This window comes from Pinus tabuliformis, chromosome Q, assembly GCF_031772625.1.
Source record: "Pinus tabuliformis cultivar Carrire ecotype Pingquan chromosome Q, CPIR1, whole genome shotgun sequence".
NCBI lineage: Eukaryota > Viridiplantae > Streptophyta > Pinopsida > Pinales > Pinaceae > Pinus > Pinus tabuliformis.
The window spans coordinates 1,067,993,908-1,068,001,724 of NC_142296.1; positions in this window are offsets into that span (position 1 = coordinate 1,067,993,908).

The window sequence follows — 7,817 nt, forward strand, 5'->3', positions numbered from 1 at the left end:
AAACAATAAGGAGTTATACAATAAGGTAACATGAAACCAAACTACAGATCAAAAGAAGCATTATAGCCAGTCTAGGCCTCATGATATTAATCCAACCAAAAAGGATAGGAACTGTTGGTAATGTGGTGAGGGTTTGGCTGTGCCGAAAGCCAACAAACCCTCCCACCATCTAAACTATACAAACCCTTAATTAATCTATTCATTATACAACAGCTAAGTATGAATACCCAGATCAATGCCGACGAGGTTCTTAACAGACCAACCTAGAGGCATAACAGAAGGCACGTTGTTAGGCTACCGTGTACAGTTACGTTCCAAGAGTGTTTCTGCTCCAATAGCAAGGATAGAGAGTTACCTACGAGACCCACCAGAGGGTTAGAACTCTGGATTCATAACCTTTCACAACTATATAAATACAAATCATTAACTCTAGCTTACCTGAAGAGAATCGTTCTAGTTGAGGAAGGTCCAAAGACCTAATAAAACAAATGGAAGCTTTAAACCAATTCCTAAAACAAAAAGAATGCCTCAAATAGTTAATCCACAGTAAATGGAAAACCTGAAGTTCTCTCGCAAAAGACCGTCCTCGTACTAGCACCTTGACTGAGGGAAGAAACAAGACAATCTCTTTGGAGCATACCTACAACATCCTTCCGTCACCGGATGCCATTCATGGTAAAGGAGGAAAAGAGAAAAAATAGCTAAGGATTAGCTAATAACCTTACCTTATCACTAGAAGCTTGCATGAAGACGGCAGGTTGTGAAGCTCTGAGCTGATAATTTTCCCCTGTTGGTCGAAAGTATTTGCGGATAAAACCTTAACATCCATTACTGTTAACAACAAGTTGCAGAGCTTCGAAACCATTAGCGTTGTAAGCATAATGAAAATAACACCCAGCCGAAAAGCAATGAAATGTTAGGGTTAACAAGGGAAAGGCCTAGAGCCGTTGGATCCACCTACCATGGATCCGATAGTGAATGGGTCCTACATTCAATGCCCGAGCTTTTTGGCAGCAGGCCGTACCTTGGCATTAATTCGAAACCCTAGTGACAGGTGAGAGAACCATCGCAGCTCTCGAGGTGATGCTAGGTGGATTCAAGCCAATGCATCACATAATCAATCGTACAAGCTAGATTTGAGTGATAATATTCCAAACTCGTCGATAATCCCAATCAAATATCTATATTCACGTTATAGATGAAACATATAAGATTTAACGCTAAAGTTATAGATTGAGTAACAATTGTTTATATATGTATATTCAAAGTTTTTTTTTTATATATAGTAAGATGTGTTACAAATGGTATCAGAGCCAAGTTTCACACATTGAGGCTTTTGGGTTAAATATTACACAAAAAATTAAGTGCTAGCATACTTATAATTATGTAATAAACGACTAAGTTGATAAATGTGAACACAGAGACAGAAGTCAACACCAACACACAGACATGCAAAGGAGCCCTAGGATATCAAATATGCCGAAGGTGCCTTACGTAGAGGCCAATCCAGATATATGGATACAGCTGGGGGAGGAGTCTTGGCAAGCTAATGTTGTCCTGCTAGAAACAGTACAACAGCTACGTACATAAATGATAAATTTAAGGTCAGATAATGAACGCATGAGGCAGGAGCAAGAAAAGATTCTTAAGAGTCTGTCTGACCAACAGAATCAACGAGGGACAAACCCCAACATGAAGGACAAAGAAAGAACACCAATAGCCCATCATGGTGAGGAAAATGCAGAATCAACAGAGGGACATAAGGAGGATGAAGAAGGGCATTTGGATAACATTTCAGACCAAAGAAAAACCAAAAAACAGAAGATGGAATTATAGGGTGAGTTTAAAAAAATAAAACCATCACTATTCGAAGGAGAATCTAAGGAGGCAGCCGAAGCATGGCTGATTGACATGGGAAAATATTTCCAGATTTATGAATATACTGACAAACTCAAAGCATAATTGGTAGTTTACCAGTTACGGGGAAAGGCCACTCTCTGGTGGGAAGAAATCAAAACAGTGAGAAAGATTGATGAAGAACAAGTGACGTGGCAAGAATTCCAGAAACATTTTAAGGATAAATACTTGACTGAGTGTTATTATGACGAAAAAGCAAAGGAGTTCCATGAGCTAAGGTTGGGGACCTTGACTATGGACGAATATGTGAAGTGGTTCACCTCCTTGTTACAATATGTCCCATACATGCAGGAGGAAAAAGAAAAAATTTAGCGGTTTATTAGCAGTCTGCCTAATTTTATGAAGGAAAAGTTGGAATTTGACTATCCTAGATTGATGGATGATGCAGTGCGAAAAGCCCGTATATGTTACCAGCAGATGAAACAGAAAAGTGAAGCACCCAAAGGAGATTCAGGCAGAAGAATGAGGAATCTACCTCCAAACAGACAAAGAAAGGTAGGAAATGGTCGGAATAATCAGTAGAGAACCTTTGGAAAATTTACTAAGAATCCGCCCAAGTTTCCAACATACCCCGAAAGCAAACAAATAGAGGGCATTAATAAACCTGCAACTGATCAATCACCAAAGCCACCTCTGCAATGCTGGGGATGTGGGGAATCTCATTATTATAAGAATTTCCCGTGCAAGGCTCGAACAGAACAACTTTCCAATACGCAGGAAGTCTCCATAGTTGGAGATATAGCAAGGAGTATGCCTAGAATTAATGCCACTTTGGATGACCATCAAGCAGAATACCAGCCCACCATGATCGAGTGCAAAGGTATGATTGTTGATCAACCTTTTTTTGTTTTATTTGGTTTGGGTGCTAGCCTAAGTTATATTAGTCCCAAGGTGGTAGAAAAATGTCAGCTACCAAGCAGCAAATTTAAGAAATCTTGGCTAGTTCAACTAGCCACCGGAGCTAAGAGAAAGGTTTCTGCTAAAATAGAAAACTACCCGATCGCAGTTTCAGGGCAGCTCATTCATGTTAATCTAAATATATTGCCCTTAGGCTCCTACGATGTATTAATAGGAATGGGTTGGTTAGAAGGATGTTGGTCCTTAGTGGATTGTGAAGAGAAATATGTGAACTACCTTACAGAGTCATGGAAAAGGAAGAAAATTCAAGGAATCAAGAAAACATGAAGTTACGCCCCATCACTGCTAACCATCTTGGGAAATGCATTAGAAAACACTTCCAGATTTACATTGTCCAAGTAGGATACTCTAATGACAGAAATAAGGTGACTTCATTAGAAAATATTCCTGTAATTCAAGATTTTGTTGATGTATTTCCTGAAACTATTCTTGGGTTGCCCCTAGACGTGATATCGATTTTACCATCGAACTCATACCTGGAGCACTTCCTGTTTCAAAAGATCCTTACCGCATGAATGTCCCTGAGTTAACAGAACTCAAAATGCAGCTTCAGGAACTTTTAGACAAAGGGTACATTCACCCTAGTGTATCGCCATGGGGAGCCCCTGTGCTGTTTGTTTGAAAGAAGGATGGGACTTTAATATTATGCATTGACTATCATCAGCTAAACAAACTTACTGTCAAAAATAGATATCCTTTACCTCGTATTGATGACTTATTTGATCAAGTGCAGGGGGCCAGCGTATTCTCTAAGATTTATCTAAGATCTGGTTACCACCATATCCGAATAAAGGATGAGGACATTTGTAAAACTGCCTTCTGAACTCACTACAGTCATTACGAGTTCGTAGTACTGCCTTTCGGCCTTACCAACGCCCTAGCCACATTCATGAGCCTGATGCACAACATATTTCAGCCTTTCCTAGATAAATTTGTGCTGATTTTTATTGATGATATATTAATTTATTCAAAAAATTAGGAGGAGCATGAAAAGCACTTAAGCATAGTTTTGCAGATTTTGCGAGACAATCAGTTGTATGCTAAGTATAACAAGTGTGATTTTTACAAGGACAAGATTCAGTACTTATGCCATGTTATATTAGCTGAGGGTATCACGGTAGATCCAAAGAAGATCAAAACTATAATGGAATGGACAGCCCCAAAAAATGTTGCAGATATTAGATCTTTTTTGGGCCTAGCAGTTATTACTACCGATTCATTAAATTTTTTTCAAAGATAGCCTTTCCTATGACCTCGCTACAGAAAAAGGGGCATGCCTTTCATTGGACAGCGGAATGCCAGCAAATTTTTGAGTAGCTGAAGCAATTGCTTACCACTGCACCGGTGTTAAAGGTAGCAGATCTAGAAAAATCATTCATAGTATGCACAGATGCAAGTAAGGAAGGGGTCAGTGGAGTATTAACTCAAGAAGGAAAGGTCATAATGTATGAATCACGTAAATTGAAAGACTATGAGCAGTGGTACTCTGCTTACGATCTAGAGTTAACAACAATTGTGCACACACTTAAAATGTGGCGGCACTACCTTCTAGGAAAGAAATTTCTGCTGTTAACCGATCATAACTGTTTAACAATTGTTTTTAATCGGTCAAGTTTAATTGCTCGGTAGGCCAGGTGGACTGCATTTATGAGCAAATTCGACTTTGATATGAAGCACCTTAAAGGAAAAGAAAATCGAGTGGCCGACACATTAAGAAGGAAAATGCATTGCGTCTATGAAATACAACTCAGTCAAATACAATCTAACCTTCCTGAAATATCAGGGAAGAATCCCTCACATACCTTGAATACGCTTTTGTTTCGCAGCAAGTAGCAGAGGATCGGAAAAAGGGAAAATAATCTGACTATGATATAACTTTTGACGAATTGTTAACATTCAGAAACAAAATTTATATTCCCAACTGAAATTCTATCAAGCAATTATTACTGGATGAATTTCACAGGAAGCCTTATGCTGCTCACCTAGGATACCAGAAACTTTTGACAACTATCTAGAAAAGTTATTTCTGGCCAGGTTTAAGAAAGGATGTTGCGGAATAATTATCAAAGTGTCTGGAGTGTCAGTTGGTGAAGCCAGAGCAACACCATCCCGTTGGTCTATTGCAACCATTACCCATTCCCGAATGGAAATGGGAGACAATCACTCTAGATTTTATTACTGGACTACCTTGCACCAAAAAGCAGCATGAATCAATTATGGTGGTAATGGACAAGTTAAGCAAAACAACCCTTTTTGTACCTGTGAAATCCACCTACAATACTGTAGAAATCGCAGACATATTCATGAGGGAAATCTTTCGATTACATGGAATACCCCAAGTAGTAATTTTGGGCAGGGATGTAAAATTTACATCCGCATTTTGGAAAACCCTCTTCATTTGATTGGGTACCCAGATTCAATTCAATATCACCTACCATCTAGAAACAGATGGCCAAACAGAATGAGTGAATCAAGTCCTAGAAGATATGTTAAGGATGTTCGTTATGTAGCAACCACACAAGTGGGAGGACTACCTCCATTTAGTGGAGTTCACGTATAAAAATGGCCATCACGAATCTTTGGGCATGATCCCTTTTGATTTATTGTATGGAAGGAATTGTCAGGTACCCACATACTGGAATAACCTAGTTAATAAGTTAGCATTGGGTCCTGATATGTTAGCCGAAATGGAGGCCACAGTGAAAAAGGTTGGCCAGAACTTAAAGGCCGCTCAGTATAGGCAAAATGTTTATGCTGATAAAAAGAGGACTCATAAAGAATTCCAGTTAGGGGATCATGTATAATTAAATGTTAAACCCCAAAAAATCACCTTTTAGTGGAATGGTTGTGCCAAGCTGGCACCCCGGTATTGTGGACCGTTCCAAATACTGGAAAGAATTGGACCAGTGGCATTAAAATTAGCACTCCCCGACCACATCCAGGTTCACAATGTTTTCCATGTATCCTTGCTAAAAAAATATGTATACAACCCTCAACATATAATTACTTAGGAAAATATACAGGTAATAAAACAAATGAATACGTGACATTAAAATTGTTGTTTGGTGCAATTCTAACAGCCAATTGTAAATTGTGCAGGTCGAGGCCGAGGGAGAGTTCCTGGCAGAGCCTCTTCGTATTCTAGATTGAAGAGAAACCACCTTATGGAAGTGAACCATCCCCCAGGTTAAAGTGCAATGGAAACACTTTGGCCCGGAGGAGGCCACTTGGGAAGAAGAGGAGATCATGTTGCAGGCTTATCCGACATTATTTTCTTAAAAGAACATCAGGGATGGTGTTCCTCATAAGGAGGGAGAGCCATAACACCCTTTGTTGCACAATATTTACTTTTGTTTCACCAAGTTTTACGCAGAACTTAGAAACTTTTAATTTTACTTAACATAGTTGTTAAGAAGTTAAGGCTGGAAAAGTCAGAACATCATGTTATTTTGTTTAAATAAATTGAACAGTGTTTAATTAAGGGAAATTGAATGGAAATAGTTACAATAACTCGTTGAACAGTTAGAAACAGTTGCCATCTCTCTTCCCCAAAAGGAGGGGAAAAGAAGCAGGAAGGGCTACTTGAATTTTCCTTGAGCTGGGCAGGAATAACTAGTGGGAAAACAAAAATATGGCAAACAATTGAATTGGTATGTGACTTGAGGCTGGACGATAGTCCTAAAGACCAAGATACCGGTCTGTGTTAAGTCTAGGGACTGTCAGGGGCAGGAAGTGCTTGGAGGGGGACACTAGACGTGATTTCCAAGTCCATGGTTAGGTGGTGAGACCTTCGAGAAAGAATATTATTTGCACAGTGCTAAAATAATAAAAAACAAATAAGTAACCAAACTCTCTGCTTATTATTGATAGCTGGAAAAATATATTTAGTTAGGAAAAACTATTTAAGTCTATCAGTATTCTCTACTGTCTTTAGGATAGAAAACATTGTTATGATTAACCTTTCCGTATATTTTGTTATATCTATCATAGAAAGGTTTTAATACATTCTTCTTTCCTAGCATTATATTACGGGTAAAGTAAATACATGGTTACGATTCCTAAGTCTGATGAAGATAATGCAGTGTCATTGACAGATGCAGGAATGATACAGACTCTGTTAATATTGACATATATATATATATATATATATATATATATATATATATATATATATAACTGAAAATTGTAATTAACTGTCCACAAAAATACATAACCATAGAACAATACTATCTATAATTATAGTAGAGAAAGTATAAAACCTGACCATGAAGTATAAATTCATTCCAGTTTTTAAAAACAAGAAATTTTGTTCATTATAATTATGAGATTATGAGCTTAGGTCCGACTTCCATATTATTTACCAGAACATCTGCTATCGAAGTAGAGTATTTAAAACATAACGCGTTTGACTGAGAAAACCATCAAAGAATATAAATACTAACAAAATTTCCAAACGCATGAATGACTTTCAGTATGAACTCACGGGTTCTTCCAGCTAAAATGTTAACGCAAATAAATGATTATATATATATACAAAACTGAGAAAAGTGGTAAGGATTGTTTCCAACCTCTGCCCATTTTGAAGAAAAGGCTGAGACTCAAAGAGTCGTAACAACAATATCAAAATAAACCTTCGAAAGTGGTACAATTTAAATGCGAATCAGAGCATCTTTAGGTCAGGCAGTGTATACCATAAAACTCACTTACTGTCAAAAATAAGGAGTTATACAATAAGGTAACACGCAACCAAACTACAGATCAAAAGAAGTATTATAGCCAGTCAAGGCCTCATGATATTAATCCAGCCGAAAAGGATAGGAGCTAGCAAACCCTCCCACCATCTAAACTATACAAACCCTTAATTAATCTAGTCATTATACAATAGCTAAGTATGAATACCCAGATCAATGTCGTCAGGGTTCTTAACAGACCAATCTAGAGGCATAGCGGAAGACACACTGTTAGGCTACCGTGTACATTTA